Source organism: Oreochromis aureus, linkage group 12 (assembly GCF_013358895.1).
Source record: "Oreochromis aureus strain Israel breed Guangdong linkage group 12, ZZ_aureus, whole genome shotgun sequence".
Lineage (NCBI taxonomy): Eukaryota > Metazoa > Chordata > Actinopteri > Cichliformes > Cichlidae > Oreochromis > Oreochromis aureus.
This window is the reverse complement of record NC_052953.1, coordinates 34151648-34169902: the sequence shown is the minus strand read 5'-3', so window position 1 is coordinate 34169902 and position 18255 is coordinate 34151648. Positions and strand designations below refer to the sequence as shown.

General features: G+C 38.4%; 1 long non-coding RNA gene across 3 annotated transcripts; it reads right to left on the bottom strand.

The window, feature by feature from the left end:
* Positions 1–14121: 14121 nt before the first annotated feature.
* LOC120443004 lies at positions 14122–17663 on the bottom strand. Of its 3 annotated transcripts, none has more exons than XR_005615055.1 (5): positions 17614–17663; positions 17398–17455; positions 15555–15666; positions 14694–14970; positions 14122–14173 (listed from the first exon to the last, which is right to left on the bottom strand). It is a non-coding gene; the product is annotated as an uncharacterized LOC120443004 (long non-coding RNA). The 3 variants fall into 3 exon arrangements; XR_005615054.1 differs by having other exon boundaries at positions 17398–17510; positions 17614–17649; XR_005615053.1 differs by lacking the exon at positions 17614–17663 and having other exon boundaries at positions 17398–17607.
* Between the last annotated feature and the right edge of the window lie 592 nt (positions 17664–18255).

The window sequence follows — 18255 nt, the reverse complement described above, 5'->3', positions numbered from 1 at the left end:
CTGCTAATGTGCGCTATATCTTTTGGTATTTTTTGCTGTTATACTTTTTAAAATATTAAGCTTTTCATGCAATTTTTTGTCCCATTGAAATGAATGGAAAACTTCCAAAATTCTGCTAAAACTTGCTCATTTTTGAAACTTGACTACCTCCTCATACTTTCACCTAGAACAGCCATTCAAACTTTAAAATGTTTTGAAATTATTGGGCTATTCCTGAGTGATTCAGCTTTTTCATATCTGTTACAGTTTTCATCTTATCCCTCTTTAAGTTTTGAGTTTCATTTTTGTGATTTTTCACAAAATACATGCGTTGTTATGGTTGCTATGCACTTGGCTTTCAGTGTGCCACTGAAGGTTTTGCAGTCTTCTGTTCATGTCCGAACAACTTCTTGCTACTTGATCAATTTTCACTCAACCCCACAAATTATACATCAAAACGTAGGTATTTTTGCTGGCTTTCTGAAAATGTCACTATCATTGTTGTGGGATTTATAGAATTTTCGCAAATCTCCTCAGACCAACACAAAGTCAGAAAACTCTCCATAGAAAGTCAATGGAGAGTTTGTTCAAAATCACCGCTTGATTTCTGTAATGAGAGGCATATTCGAATCGTCATATCTCCTTAACGAAGCAAAGTTACGACATGAGGCTTGTCCCGTATATCTTCAGACACTCCTGACGCTCACAATTCAAGAATTTGTTTCTCACCTATTACCATTCTGAAATGAGTTAGACTTGTTTGAGGGTAGGAAATTCGTCCTTCGCTCAGATTTCTTCAGATTTCAAACTCTGGAAATGAACCACTTTTTCTCTCGTCATAACTTTTGTTGGATTTCCACAGAGACCTGAAAATTTCCATGACTGTTCACCAAAGCCTGCTGTCTCTTACGGTGAAAGAATGATATTGATACTCCAAATAGATTTAGAGTTAGAATGCGTTGTTTGAGGGCAAGTCAAGGCAGATTTCGCTTGCCTCTACTCAGTTATGGTGCATTAGAAGTCAAATATCTTCAATAATTCATATTTTAATGATAAATTGTCAACACTTTAAGATTCCCCATCTCTTCTGAACAAAACGGTGTAAGAATGACTGTTCTAGCCCCTACGGTTAGGAAATTATGGCCATTTGTTTGAGAGGAATCCTCACTATGAGAAATTCACTGCAGAAATCCTGTCTCTGTGCTCTGTGTGTGTAAAAAACGGCTGCACCTGTTTTGGCGGGAAAAAGTACACAGCCTCTCTGATTGGTGGATTCAAATTTAGCAGCTCCCAGGCTGCTTGACTGACCTAGAAACTTGATTTTCTCTCCGTGTGTGTGTGTGTGTGTGTGTGTGTGTGTGTGTGTGTGTGTGTGTGTGTGTGAGAGAGAGAGAGAGAGAGAGAGAGAGAGAGGCGAGAGAGTTTTATGGGAGCATCTTATTGTATGATTTAAATTCAATATATTTAGACTGGTTGACTGAATTTGATCCTGTGTGTGTCTCTCTGTGCTTGTGGGACTTTTGCAGCTGTCCATTTTGCTTTTCCAATTTTTCTATTTAAGTTATTACTATTGTGCTAAGTCATAGCATTTGTGCTGCTTTTCAGTATTTGTGCTAAATACAGCATTTCTGCTAAATCATACTATTTCTGCTATTTTATAAGATTTGTGCTAAATACAGCATTTGTGCTAAATCATACTATTTCTGCTATTTTATAGGATTTGTACTTAATATAATATTTCTGCTTAATTATAGTATTTCTGCCATTTTATAGTATTTGTGCTAAAACATAGTATTTCTACTAAATGCAGGATTTCTGGGTAATCATTGTATTTCTATATATTTCTGCCAGGTCCCCAGGAGTCAGTCCTAATATTCAAATTTACATATCAGGACCTGGACGGCTTCCCAGCCAGCCAATCATATCTGAGTCCTGGCACACTCAAATTTGCATATTGGGACCTTCATGGCTTCTCAGCCAGCCAATCATATCTGAGTCCTGGCACATTTAAATTTGCATATTGGGGCATTCATGGCTTCCCACCCAGCCAATCATATCTGAGTCCTGGCACATTCAAATTTGCATATTGTTGCCTTCATGGCTTCCCACCCAGCCAATCATATCTGAGTCCTGGCACATTCAAATTTGCATATTGGGACCTTCATGGCTTCTCAGCCAGCCAATCATATCTGAGTCCTGGCACATTCAAATTTGCATATTGGGACCTTCATGGCTTCCCAGCCAGCCAATCATATCTGAGTCCTGGCACATTCAAATTTGCATATTGGGACCTTCGTGGCTTCTAAGCCCACCAATCATCTATGTCATATATCTCTAATATTTCATATTTTTATTTTAAATGGTCAGCATTTCAAGATTCCCCTATGTCTTCTGAATAAAATGGTCTAAGAATGACTGTTTTAGCCCCTACGGTTAGAAATTCATGGCTGTTTGTTTGAGGGGAATTCTCACTATGAGAAATAGACTGCAAAAATCCTGTCTCTCTGTGCTGCATGTGTAAAAGCCTGCACTTAGTGAACCAGTTTTGGCGGGAAAAAGCACACAGCCTCTCTGATTGGTGGATTCAAATTGAGAAGCTCACAGCTGTTTGACTGACCTAGAAACATGCTGTTAACAGCCCCTGTTCACTTGCTGATGATGCTGCTGTCTGTCTGTCTGTCTGTCTGTCTGTCTGTCATTTAAATTCAATATATTTAGCCTGGTTGACTGAATTTGATCCTGTGTGTGTCTCTCTGTGCATGTGTGTTTCCATATGTTTCCATATTTGTGATTGTGTGACTGTTATACTTTTTTTTGCTGATTTTTTTTTCATTTCACAATTACATTTGAGGGACCCTTAGCATGTTCAGGATTTTTCAGCTGTCCATTTTGCTTTTCCAATTTTTCTATTTAAGTTATTACTATTGTGCTAAGTCATAGCATTTCTGCTGCTTTTCAGTATTTGTGCTAAATACAGCATTTCTGCTAAATCATACTATTTCTGCTATTTCATCAGATTTGTGCTAAATATAGTGTTTCTGCTAAAAAATAGTATTTCTGCCAAATATAGTATTTTTGATTAATTATAGTTTTTCTACCAAATCATAGTACAGTTTTACTGCTTTTTATATGGCTTCTAAGACAACCAATCATATCTGAGGCCTGGCACATTCAAATTTGCATATTGTTGCCTTCATGGCTTCCCAGCCAGCCAATCATATCTTAGGCCTTGCACATTCAAACTTGCATATTGGGGCAATCATGGCTTCTAAGACAACCAATCATCTATGTCATATATCTATGATATTTCATATTTTTATTTTAAATGGTCAACATTTCAAGATTCTCCCATGTCTTCTGAATAAAATGGTCTAAGAATGACTGTTTTAGCCCCTACGGTTAGAAATTCATGGCTGTTTGTTTGAGGGGAATTCTCACTATGAGAAATAGACTGCAAAAATCCTGTCTCTCTCTGTGCTGCATGTGTAAAAGCCTGCACTTGGTGCACCAGTTTTGGCGGGAAAAAGCACACAGCCTCTCTGATTGGTGGATTCAAATTTAGCAGCTCCCAGGCTTGCAAGACTGACCTAGAAACATGCTGTTAACAGCCCCTGTTCACTTGCTGCTGCTGTTGCTGTTTGTGTGTGTGTGTGTGTGTGTGTGTGTGTGTGTGTGTGTGTGTGTGTGTGTGTGTGTGTGTGTGTGTGTGTGTGTGTGTGTGTGTGAGAGAGAGAGAGAGAGAGAGAGAGATACACAGAAAGACCCTTTTAGGGTAGCATCTCATTGTTGGATAAAATGTAATATATTCAGACTGGTTGACTGGCATAGACCCTGCCTGTGTGTCTCTCTCTGTACATTTGTGTATCTATATTTGATTTCTTATGTATCTGTTGACTGTTCTTATTTGTTTTTCTTCTAAATGTATTTTTGTTTATTTTTTCACAGGTGAATAACAAATAGTTTTCAGCGAACTTAACCATGTTCCTTTTATTCAGCTTGTCATTTTACCTTTCCAATATTTTCACTTAAGTTATTACTATTCCGCTCAATCATAGTATCTCTTCTAAATCATTGTTATTAAGCTATATTGTAGGATTTCTGCTAAATCATAGTATTTCCACTATATTATATTTTTCTTTCTAAATATAGCATTTCTGCTATAGAATAGTATTTCTGCTATGTTATAATATTTGTGCTAAACTGGAGTATTTTTGTTAAAACATAGTATTCATATAAAATTAAAATATTCATAGTATATTACAGTGTCTCTGGTAAATCACAGCATTTCTGCTATGTTGTACTGTTTTTCTAAATCATAGTATTTCTGTAATGTTTAAGAATGTTTGGCTAAATATATTCTTTCTGTTATCTTATACAATTTCTCCTAAATTCTTGTATTTTTGACAAGTTATCGTGTTTCTGGTAAGTTACAATATTTCTGCTAAGTTCTGCTATGCTATTGTATTTCTGCCAAGTATTATGTTTCCTCTAAGATATTGCAGTTCTGCTAAGTCACTACATTTTAGCAAAGTTCCTTTGCTTCTGCAAAGTTTTTACAATTTCTGCAACTTTTCAGCTTTTTCAGCTAGTTTCAGCAGACAGCTTCAGCTTTAAAGCATCCACACTGCATTTTCGCAGGAAATGCAAATTTTTCTAGTTGTTGTTGCATTTCTGCTTAGGACTCAATGGTTACCTCACACAGGAGGGAGAGGACTGATGTTCACTGATGTGCAGGAAACTGTCATTGTTGATATGGTCATCAGAAACAATGGGATAAAACTCACTGAAATTAGACACAGAGTCTTGGCAGACAACGTTACTTTCGTAAATATTCACAGTGTAAGCATAACAACAATTTCTAGAGTCCTGAAAAAACATCAGGTCAGGATGAAACAGTTGTACACTGTGCCTTTTGAGAGGAACTCTGAACATGTCAAGCAACTCAGGAACCAGTATGTCCAGGTAAGATCACAATAAAATACAGATCTGTTTTTGAACAAAACCAAACACACACAAAGACAATTTTTACAAATTTACTACTGTAACAGCTTATGTTGCCTTGTGGATTTATGTTAGAGAGTCATGGAGATTGAAGGCAGGCAAACACACCACATTTTCATCTTTGTGGATGAGGCAGGTTTCAACTTGGCCAAAGCACAGCGACAAGGGAGGAATGTGATTGGGAAGAGAGCCACAGTGAATGTCCCGGGCCAGAGGGGTGCCAGCATCACAATGTGCGCAGCAATATCCACTGATGGACTGCTGTTACACAGACCACTAATTGGGCCATACAACACTGAACGGCTCCTTGCGTTCCTGCATGATCTCTATGGAAGGGTTGTGCTAGATGAGGAAAGGGATGCGGAGAGAAGGAATCAGCCAACATTTATAATTGTATGGGACAATGTGGCATTTCATCACTCCCGTGCAGTCACCTAGTGGTTTGCAGCCCATCCCAGAATGGAGTCTCTTTTCCTCCCACCTTACTCTCCATTCCTCAACCCCATAGAGGAATTCTTTTCCTCATGGCGGTGGAAGGTTTACGACCATCATCCACATGATCAAATGTCCCTCCTGGATGCAATGAATGCTGGATGCCTGGAGATATCAGCAGAAGATTGCCAGGGATGGATCAGGCATGCCAGAAGATTCTTTCCTAGGTGTATTGCCCTAGATGACATAAGATGTGAAGTGGATGAGAACCTGTGGCCAAATGGAGAAGACCGAGTAGATTAGCATTACTATTGTATGTGTATCAGTGGATGGTGTGTATACAAATTGTTGTATTTTGGGATTACTTAGTGCAAAAAAATAAGAATACATAAACAAATATTAACGAATTCTGCATGATGTCTGATTCATTCCAGTAACATATATTGAAATTATGAACAGAGATGTGTCCTTGTTTTACACAAGGAAACACTGTGTAATGCTACATGTTGTTAGTGTTTTTTAGGTCATTGTTTTGTGGGTGACAAAGTGTTTGTCGGCTGTCAACCTTTGCTAGTGTTCTGGAAGAATGAGTTTATTTGAGACCTGAATAAAGTGTTTTGGTAGTTGTAGTGCATTTTGAATGTGAAATGAACTGCTTTGCCAAGCTGAGGGTCAGTTAGGAGAATTGTGTGAAGAGTTTTGCAAAAGTGACCTAAGTATTAAGAAATGTGTCCTAGCGGCTGTAAAAATCTGTAAAGGACAATGGAATGCAGCTGCAGCACGGTTCATGGTATATGTATGTGGCTTTTGTGTGGGAAAGCAAGGGTGATGTAGGGCCTCCAATTAATGGAGATAATAATGCAAATGATGATAAATGGAACAAAACGTTTTTGTCTTCAGTCTGTGGTGTATAATTAGAGCGCAGGATTTTAATACTGCAGTGAGCCAGAAGGCCAAACAGATCAGTACTCACAATTACAAGTAAATGCATCATTTAAAAATTTGTTTTTATCACTTGTCACACTTTCCACATCGATATGTGTATCCTGGGAATTTCTAACAGTGAACATTAAACTGCAGAGTGTGGATGCTTTAAGGCTATCGTGCCAAAAATGTGTGTATTTTTTTAAAATGGGTTTTTCTTTAGGTCCACATGAAAAACACACAAAAGTAATGACAGGCACAGTCAAAAGAACGCCAGAGCAACAGGTGGTGTAACTCTAGTCACTGTCTAAGTAAGTAATGTTTATTTATTGAGCGCTGTGCACAGACATAAAGTCAGAAAGCGGCATACAAAAACTAGGAATAATCGCAAACACAGTTAATAGCAATACAAACAATGTTCAAATGAAATAAAAATAATACAAAATAAAAATAATTACCAGATAATAAAAAACAGATCAAGTAATGATAACAAAAGAATCTCAACAGAAGGCCAGAGTCCACAGAGTCAGCTGAATGTAGTAGAAGTACACTGATCCAAAGTCCCGGTGCCACCGACCAAAAGGCTGTTTACGCCTAGTCTTTAAAATTTGTATGAGGAGCAACTAATACATTTTGAGCCTGTGAACAAAGGCTGCAAGCAGGAATGTATTTAACAAGCTTTTGAAATAAGCAGTGTGGATTGTGTCCATTTAGTGCAACGTGTGTAAGTATGAGAGTTTTAAAACAAATTTGGAGGGGAGTTGGAAGTCAGTGTAAAAGTATTTAATAAGATTAATGTGAGCTTGATCTCTAGAACATGTGAGAAGTCTGCATTTTCCACTTTCATTTTGAAAAATATCTCTGTCCACATAAAAACACAGAAAATTGCCACAACAAGTCAAGGGCAACAGGTATTGGTATAACTTTCATCCATCCATTCTCTTCTACTTAGCCTTATCAGGCTCGTGAGGGGGGGGGGGGCTGGAGCTTACCCCAGCTGCCACTGTGCTAGAGGTGGGGCACACCCTAAACAGATCACCAGTCTGATGCAGGGTCAGCACAGAAAGACAGAAACAAACAACCACTCACACTCACATCCACACCTATAGGCATATTAGAGTTACCAATAAACCTAACCCCACATGTCTGAAGACTGTGGGAGGAAGCCAGAACCCAAGTGTTTCCATTTTGAAGCCTGAAGATGAACATTTTTGCCATCCATCTTGGTGTTATGAAACCGAATGGGAGGTGGAGGAAGAGATTATGATTATGAGTTTGATTATCAGACTGCATGCTCATTGCTTACCGACTTATGATTGACAAGTCGGTAGGCCATCAGTATTTCCTGGATAATCCTTCTTTCTGACACTTTAGATGAACAAAATTTACAAAATGGACTTCAAGCTGTAAATAACATTCCCTACACTGAGCAACTGAGACCATAAGTGAGGAGCAAAGTGTTAATAGAGGTTAGAGAGCCATTTTCCCATGTGCGTGCAACCACAGATAATGCCCGCTGCTGGCCTTTAAAAAGAATGCAGGTTTAAGGCACATATTAGATTAGATTAGATAAAACTTTATTAATCCCTTGGGTGGGTTCCTCCAGGAAATTCAGTTTACAGTAGCACAGCACCAACAGAAGTTACATGTTACAGAGTTGGACTACCAAAAAAATAAAATAGGGATAAATAGGATAAATAGGAATACCAGTGAAATATACCCATTGATGAGATGTAGACAGCCCAAGTCTATTGCACATTTCAACTATTGTAAGTCTATTGCACAGTGATTGTTGCACAGTCAAATATAAAAAATATTGCACGGTGAAAAGCATTACAGCTTAGTTGTTCCCTCCCTCCTTTGTCCTCCTGTTTCCCCTCCCTTTCCCCTCCAGTGAGGAGTTAAACAGTTTGATGTTGTGTGCGACAGAGTTTTTAAGTCTGTTGGTCTTACTTTGGGAGAAGCAACCTGTCGCTGAGCAGACTCCTCTGGCTGTTTATGACCATATGCAGAGGATGCCCAGCATTGTCCATAATGTCCAGCAGTTTCGTTAATGTCCTCTTCTCTGCCACTGCCACCAGAGTGTCCAGCTTCATGCCAACCACAGAGCCAGCCTTCCTGTTAGTTTTTACATGTACATATATAGTGTCACAAAGCATAGTTTAGTTTCACGTATGAGACTTATTTAGTTACATTCTGACTCTTAAAGCATCTGTCCCAAGCCAAGCATCAGTCTTTGAATAAATATGAAACTGTTTTTCATGGCTTAAGGGGAGGCCAAGGATAAAGCGTTAACAGCCCCAAACAAGAGGCAAAGTACTTGAGGTAGGTTCTCGAGGCCCTCCATTAAAATACCTCCTTCAAAAAGAATGTTAGTAGACTCTGAATTGAGGTGGAGAGGATTTGAAGAAATGGGCACTGCTTCATCAGAGACAGTCAGCACTCCCAACAGACTTTCCTCACTCGCACAATCCTGTTTTAAAGCAAACAAAATGATTAGTTATTAGTAAACTGTTCTCATTTTGAAAAAAAAAACCCCTCCTCCCTGTCTTTCCATCAGGTGGAAATCCTGAAGTGCTTTATAAAAATTAAAAGAAAATGAAAGAGAAAGAGTATACAATCAGCAATAATCTCTTATTTTAAGTCTTGGTAAAGCCTCCATATCAAAGGGAAATTTTTCCCACTACTCTGTGGCTTCCCTTAAGATGCAGCTATAAAAAAGGTTATTATCACTCAGAACAGTGAGGCTTTACAGTACAAGGATGCACATTCTTGTCACATCTGATTTGCAGAACTGAATATTGGACAAACAGAGTACGGCATTATTAAACATTCAAAAGTCATGAAACAAACAAGTATTCATAAAGACAATAAAAATAACACCATATCTGACAGTACAGACAACACTTACTGACTGGAGAAGGAAAAATCCCTGTTTTTTCTTTTTTTATTAACAACAGCAATGAGCCATACTGCGGCTTCTGATAAAATATCTTCAACAACAATTACATTTTTACAAGAGTTATAGATTCCACTTGTACTGTATGAGCCAAGCAATAGTACAAAGCAAAGTAAAGCATTATCTGTCTGTCTGTCTGTCTGTCTGTCTCTCTCTCTCTACATATATATATATATATATATATATGTATCAGGAGTTGGCCATAAACGACCGCATGCTCAGTGAATACCTCAGGCAGCAGAAACCCAAGAAAAAGGAGGAACCATCATGGAAGCACTGGCCCCTGCATGGTATGTACCACCGATAGAGGAAGTGGCTGACATCCAGAAATCCTTCCACTGGCTGGACAAAGCTGGACTGAAAGACAGCACAGAAGCACTAATCATGGCAGCACAAGAACAAGCTCTGAGCACAAGATCCATAGAGTCTGGGGTTTACCACACCACACCAGACAAGACTCGGATTTGGATTTGTTGGGATTATTGTAATTCATTGTCTACTTGTCTTAAAAAAGTTTCCTTTGAATGTCTGCAGCGGTTTCAGCACTGACTAAACCTTTTAAGCACACAAATGTCACACAATTACTAATTCAGTTGCACTGGTTCCCAGTTAACTTTGGAGTCCACTTTAACATTCTAGTTTTGATTTTCAGAGCTCTGTATGGACAACCCCAGCACACACCAGTGCACTTACAACCCCATCAGGTTCCTGAGATCATGTGATCAGGACCTGGTGGCAGTACAGCATATATGGCTGGCAGCTAAAGTGAAACAGTAGTGGGCAGAAAAGTTCTTTTAAAAAGCAGCTAAAAAAGCTAAAAACAAAACCCACAAAAAACAACTTGCTTTTGCATAACTCCTTATCTTTATGCTTTTACAGTTTTTCTCAGTTGTTTTGGTGCTTTTCTCACATTTCTATTAACATTTGCACAGCACTTAGTGTATTTCTCAAAACACTTGGTGCAAACTGCACAACCGAGTGGATAACCTGCAAAAGCAGGTCACTTGCTCAAAATCGATAATCCATTCCTCAAAAGCAAGTATTCATGTCAATGAAACTGCCAGTGTCATCAAAAAGAGAAGTCGTGACACCGTCTTTATGAACAAGATAGTCAAATGGCTTTGTCATGTTTTCATTATGACAGTGTACAATATTCTATCAGTGTTTTCCAATGCAAAAAAAAGTCAGAACCCGGTGACACTACCTGAAAATGTTCAAGACAGCACTATACACTTTTTGTACAGCCATGTACAGTAAAATCTACAGTAAAGTTAGACATTCCTGTAGTTAGGGAAGTAAGTGAGTACAGGACACTGAATACGTATGTTTCACATTTTTACTGTGTAGGCTGTTTGTAATTCTACAACATTGTGCAAAAGAAAAATACTCTACAGTCACTTATTTAGAATAAACATAAGAAACACCCTTTTGGTAGAGTTGTGCACAAATGTGAACAATATAACAGTACATATTGTAACTGAACATACGTAAATCATTCTGGCACATCCATACGTTCCTGTCTGTCTCCACATATTTTCATCTACATCACAATAGATATCATCCCTTGCCATGCAGGGAGGAGAGTATCTCCTCGAGTGGCGAATCCACCCTCTGCCTGACTTTGCTGTAATGTCGTCCCATGCTGCATCCATGGCTGCTAGCTGGGCCATTTGCGCATGTGGCTGCCGGTCATAAACCTTCCACCTCCAGGCAGAGAAGAACTCCTCTATCGGATTAAGGAATGGGGAGTAGGTCATTGGTTCACATACTTCATACTTCACACACCTCCTCGTCAGTGAAAGCTGAAGTTCCCCTGAGAGAAATTGTTCAATTTAGGAGACATTTCCAGGAAAAAATAATAACAAAAGGTATAAAATTTGCTTGACAGAATTTGATAACTAATTCAACAATTTTGTATGTAATGACTCAAGCAATGAAATGAAGACTATTAGTTTTATTGGGAACGACTATTCAGCATCCAAAAGTATAGTTCATTTTGACTGACATGACATAAGCAATGGTAATGTTATAAAATGGCAGAGAATTGTATGAAAGCAACTGATACATGTCCAAGAGCATTTGCAATTTGTTCAGAGGAAGGAGAAATTGCTACTATGATGTGCACAAATGACTAAATGTTGTGGAGGTTGCACTAATGGTTTTAAGAATTTTCATTTGGATCTGAGAAAAGCACCAAAGCAACTGAGAAAAACTAATATTTTGTTCTCAAACACTTTGTGTTATTTATATTTAAAGTTATGGTACAAAGAAAATTTTTGTTTATTTTTACTTACTTTATTTACTTAACCAAACTGACGTAGACCTGGCAACACTAGGCAATCAGAACATGTACTTTTGGTTTTAATGAAACTGTTCTCCTGAGTCTTGGAAATCAGGGAACAAAGAAAATAATCATACTCCATGACACAAAACAAAAAGCTATTCACATTCTATCTCAAAAAGTATATTTTGGCCTTTTCCAAAATTTGGTTAGAGTAGAGTTAGGGTGACTTTATCTGTGACGACTTCTTAAACATTTTTCCACATTTTTGCAATTATTAACTGTTGGGTTTATCTAGGCACAAACCCCGCTGGAACACAAGACCATCAACTGCACGGCAACACAAGACACAAGACAGAGCTCTTTGTGTTGTGGGCTCGCGAGGGAAGTCAGCCAAGAAACGGTCCCTTCACTTGAACTCGGCCAACTTCAGTCAACAAGCAATCATACATGAATATGCAATTACAAATATATGTGACAGTCTTTAGCAGGCATATCTGAGCAACATCATCGCCTGTATTCTGTGTGGGTGTATGTGGGTGCATGTGTGTGTGTGTTTTCAGCCATACCATACATAGACATACTTCCTCATCAGGATGTGACCTCTTAATGAAATTAACGTGCGTTTGAGTATGGAAGAAATATAGTATCATCAGAATCCAACTATTTTTAGACATTGAATTTATAACACTGAATTTTTATCCTCCAAATTTCCCTGCAAAAATATTCACCTGCAAAAATTCACCTGCAAAAAATTCACCTGCAAAAAATTCACCTGCAAAAATTCACCTGCAAAAAATTCACCTGCAAAAATTCACCTGAAAAAAATTCACCATCAAAAATTCACCTGCAAAAAATTCACCATCAAATATTCACCTGCAAAAAATTCACCTGCAAAAATTCGCCTGCAAAAATTCAACTGCAAAAGTGTTGAACTTAAATGACCCAAGCCAGAGCAATCAGCACTAGATCGAGTCGAGCGGCTCTCAGCCAATTAAATTACGCTGTTTGATCACATGACACCGTTAGCCAGCAGTGTGTCTCCTGAAAAGAGAGCTGTTTAGAGGTGAGTGATTAAGGCTGTATCCCAATTCAGGGGCTGTATCCCAATTCAGGGTCTGCAGCATTAAAGTACGCAGCCTCAACGATCCTCAAGGGCCGCGTACTCAAAGACCGCTAAGGCCGGAAGTGCGAGGCTCGTGAAATGGGACGGTCTAGCCTCCGTCGCGCTTCCCAGGTTGCCTAGCAACCATAACACCAACCGCTGGAAACGTTTCGTACAGCTTTGTTTGACAGAAATGAAGGAGAACATATTTTTGTTCGTGTGTTTGTTTCTACACGAGCTTTGTGTGATTTAATAAGTATCTGATGCTGAGACCACAGGACTGTAAAACATGATTGTTGGCCTTCATTTCTGTACTGAACAGTCATTTAAGATTAGCTAGTAAATAACAATTAGCTAATGTTGTTCATGAGACTAAAGTCAGTGTAAATATGATATGGCCAATATCATAGTTATTATATTAATCATAAGTTATTGCAGCAGTGAGTTTGAACTCTCAAATCAAATCACTTCTATTGTCACATCACATGTGCAGGTACACTGGTACAGCACATGTGATGTGACAATCATGTGAATGAACTCTGAGTCAAATCACGGAGCTTCAGTAAAGATTCAAGTTCCAGTTATTTATAAGTCCTGTCACCTTAAATCTTCACTCAAAGACAAATATCTTTGACAGTGTATATGTAGATGTATTATATATAAGAGACAAATGTTTGTTTAATATGTTGGCATTATTACATTTGGCTCAATGCTTGCATATATGTGTAAAAAGAAAACGTACGAGCTGTGAAAACTGTTTCTGATACAATGAAGAGTAGACTGATATATTAAATATTCCTTTATTGGGTGAGAAAATCAGACCATGTCATAACTGCTTTAAGTCATACAGAATAGATATCAGAGCCTTAAACAGGCTGACTTCTGCAAAATGGGTCAAACTGGGCAGAAAGTCTACAAACACATAACATCCTTATAGAATATGATGTAACACTATAGATCAACTTACCTCAGAATATATAAAGCATATAAACAATTACAGCAATATGATGCAACAAACACAGCAGTGCTACTAATCCAAAATACTCAAAGCTTCATAGAACTGAAACAAACATTTATTTTTAGCTCCATTCTGCTGCTGATACATACTTTAGGTTTCTGAACATTAAACTTGTTGCTGCCTTTCATAGTGTGTAACTTGAAGGCCCTGAGTACTTTCTCCCACACTGAAAACACTGGAACGATAACATTATTTGAACATTACCTAATAAGACTGATTCAGGACAGACAATTAGTTATGTTAAACTTTTCTAGCAGTCCTTCACAAACAGGGAACAGTCTGTCTATTCTCTCCATCTGTCAGCTGCTGCTGGCTCTTCCTCCTCCTCTTCCTCACTCACACACTGCTGAGTTTGTCCTGGTGGATCATCAGGGGTGCAAAGCCTCACAGGTGATGTGCAGCAGTGGGTCCCTCAGTCTGTCCTCACTCTGGACACTTGCAGTCGTCACACATGGAAATCAAATGTGTGATAAGCTGCAGGATTCAAACACAAGTGTAACTTATAAATACATGTTCATACTTTTATTCCACAATCAGAGAGAAAGAAACAGAGAGAGTGTGCAGGACAGACAGACCGGTGACAGTCTCAGGTGTATACACTGCTACAAAACAGCACAAGAGAAGGAGGATTTAGTGTTTGTGTTATTACGAGTGCTAAACAAGAAGAGTTCCCAGATGGTCCAGTGGACACATGCGTGACTCCTGTGATTAAAGCATCTTTCTTTCAGCTTAACGAGTGAACCGTCAGCTCGTTCAAACACACGTTAAAGTCCGTTTGGCTCGACACCACCGAACAGAGGCAGCAATATAACATAGCTAACATTAACAGTGCAGTGAATCCTGCTTGTGCCGTGATATTCAGGACTGCAAACCGAGCAGCATCACTGACTTTCAGCTTGTTGTGTTTGTGGATTTATGACTGACTTTAATTATCCATAAAATCATCACATTCTCTGTAAGAAAATCAATGAGTACTAAAAATGTGCACCTTTACCTGTGTGTTTTCTGGAACAGGAACAGGGTGATATCTGTGACCCAACTCCCACAGCTGGTTGGGACTCATGTTGTTTTTTTGTTCGCAGTGGATGGTTGTCCCATCCACTGCAAAATGTATTAAAATCATCCTCCAGTCGAGGAAGAAGGACGTAATGGCAGCAAAAGACGTGTGCAGCATTTGAAATGTCAAGAAGGTCTTCTTCCTCAAGGTTGTGAAGAACATCGTAGTAAAGCATGTAATGGCCACCCAGAGGTCTCTCCACAGTCGCTCTATTCTGAAATAATATATAAAAATATTTAATTAGGTATGGCCTTTCTTTGGTGTGTATGAGAAATTCCTGCTTGTTTCTAACCCTACATGAAATGTGTGCATGACAACAGTAATAATACATTATCAGAGCATGTAGGAAGGACCCAGGCATATCACTTAAAAGGTGCCAAAAGGGTTGTAATGATCAGTGGCAACAAATGAGATGACAACCAGACCATTAACACAGAATGAACATTCAGGGAAGGAAGTAACAGACTGGAAAAGGTGTGTGAATAACTAAAAATAGGGCAGAGTCCTGAAGGCTCTTTGGGGTTTGTAGGACCTGTCCAATATTTTCTTCCTTGAGGGGTAAATAATGGAAATTGAAAGAAACAACAACAACAACAACAAAAACACCTGACACATATCAGACAATATATCCTGCTGGATAGGGCACTGTTCTCTAAAAGACATTTTACTATAAAACTTTTTTCATAAAGCTATACCCTTTAAATGTTTATGTATTTTTAAATAATGGAAATAAAGCTGCAACACCTTCCATCTTATGTCAGAAACATTGGAGGTTGACAGTATTTTATGAGAACAAACCTTTGATTGTGCTCACTCATTCCTGAAATAAAACTGCCTCTTCCTGTGCCATGAACAGTAAACATCAGCCGTGCAACCTCCACATTTTCCCCATCCGTGGTTGCCACGAACCCTGAAAACAAAGAAAAGTACCCCAAAACATTCGAAGCTTTAAACAAACTTAGATCTGACAATAAAGAACAACATATGCCTTAATCAAAGTGTTTAAAAAATGTAAAAGAATCCTTAAAATCTTTGATTGCTACTGCTCTAGAAGGCATAAAAAAAGTCTCATGAATGCACTTTCCAGCATGTGTCAGTATGAAGTTTAACACAGCTGTTAAAACATTTTTCAGGATTTAACAGGATAGTAACAATTATTTAGATTTATTGAATTTGTAGGAAATTACACAAGTGCCATCTTGTATCATTATGATCTGTGTAAAGAGACAATTTTAAGAATATATTTGCAAAAATACGTTAAAGTTGGAAGTAACTGGCCAATGTTCCACTCTTGAAGATCAGCTGTGCCCATTTGTTGCACATTGTGGGAATGGAGAAGTTGAGGCCCTTGCAGGCTACCCACAATTTTCCCCAAACTGAGCGACCCAGCTAATTCAACACCTTTACCAAGCAGTGCTGTTATGTAATTGGATACAAGGGGTGAGATAGTAATATTTTCCTCCTTGGTTGTAGCTCCCTGACATTACAAGGGTAATCATTTTATGATGTCGGGTTCAGTGTTACACCAGGATTTCAAATACAATATCATCATCAATAAGAATTAGTATTATTATTTCAGAATTGTAGGTAACCACTTTTAAATGCCATAGACTACTTATTTGTTTAATTTGATGTATTCTCTCTAGGAGAATGCAGAGGAATATCCTGTTTAACTTATGCTATCTGTTTAAGTTTAGATAGTATTTGTAAAGATATTGACCATATCCTTTTCTGAAAGTGTGGATATAATGGAAGGGGTAAGGTACTGGCATGCCACAACTTTATAGTTGTTAAATTCTGGGTACAAGTATACATGCCCATCTTGTACATGTTTTTAATATTATTATTATTATCATCATCATCATCATCATCATCATCACCATCCTACCCAATTACATGTTTCTTTTAATCAGGTTATGCTGTTTTAATGACTTTACAGTATAATTTACACTGTATTCCTTCAATTTTCCCTAATTGTATGTTATATTAATCCTATATTTCCGTTTTAATATTTCTAATGTTTGCCTTGTTTTCTTCACTGCCTGGTCTGCCTCTGTCTCGCCTGTATGGATGCATTTACACCTAAATTTCCCCAACAAAGGATGTTTTAATTCACCACTATTTCAGTGAAACACGAGTCACCCATCTTCCTGCTACCGGTCTCCAGTTTTTGTTCACCAAAGCACACACCAACTTCATACTGACGGACATATCACTGCCCTATTCCCGCCTTGTCTGACCGTGTTTTGTGGCTTTGGTTCACTTCACCTCACTCTTCCCCATTCTTGTCATTAAATCAAGCCGTTCTGCAACCATGGCAGCCATTCACTCTCTGGCTTTATTCATGGTGTATTTTACCCCTTCACCAAATGCCGTTCTCGTTTTCCACATTATATTTGCAGTGTTCGTCTATCTATTCAATATCTGCGGAGTATGGTTTTGTACCGAGTATCCTATTTTGTAGAGCACAGCATGTAAAGGTTAGCTCGGTTAGCAGGATGCTAGCATGTAGCGCTTAGTGAGACACGCCTCAGACGAGTTGAGCAAAGACCCCGTCTGTGTACTTTATACGTGACCAACGGATTTAAATAAAATTAACGTTTCAAAAGACAAACTTGAAGATAAAACACAATATACTTACCGGAGAACCGCCAGGGTTTGCCGCTGCCATCTTGCCACTCCTAAATTCAAAACTGCCTCTGCAGACAGGCAGGGGAGGCGCGGAAATGTTCGTTGAGTTAGTCAAATGTTTTCCTCAGTTCGTAGATGATAAAATAAAAGAAAAATGAATGGGATTTTAAGTAGGACTAGGCGTTCTGTAATGATCTCTATTTAGGAGAAAAACTTAATCACTCACCTCTAATCAGCTCTCTTTTCAGGAGACACACTGCTGGCTAACGGTGTCATGTGATCAAACAGCGTAATTTAATTGGCTGAGAGCCGCTCGACTCGATCTAGTGCTGATTGCTCTGGCTTGGGTCATTTAAGTTCAACACTTTTGCAGTTGAATTTTGCAGGCTAATTTTGCAGGTGAATTTTTGCAGGTGAATATTTGATGGTGAATTTTTGCAGGTGAATTTTTGCAGGTGAATATTTGATGGTGAATTTTTTCAGGTGAATTTTTGCAGGTGAATTTTTTGCAGGTGAATTTTGCAGGTGAATTTTTGCAGGTGAATTTTGCAGGTGAATTTTTGCAGGTGAATTTTTTGCAGGTGAATTTTTGCAGGTGAATATTTTTGCAGGGAAATTTGGAGGATAAAAATTCAGTGTTATAAATTCAATGTCTAAAAATAGTTGGATTCTGATGATACTATATTTCTTCCATATTTGAGGTATGCCAAAAAAGCAGAAGCGAGCATCTCGCTAAACTATAGAAACAGGAACTTGCAATAGGTCATATCTCAAATGAACATTTAAAAGTGTGAAGCCTTGCACTTTACAGTTTTTCTCAGTTGCTTTGGTGCATTTCTCACAACAGAATTAAACTTTGCACAATAGT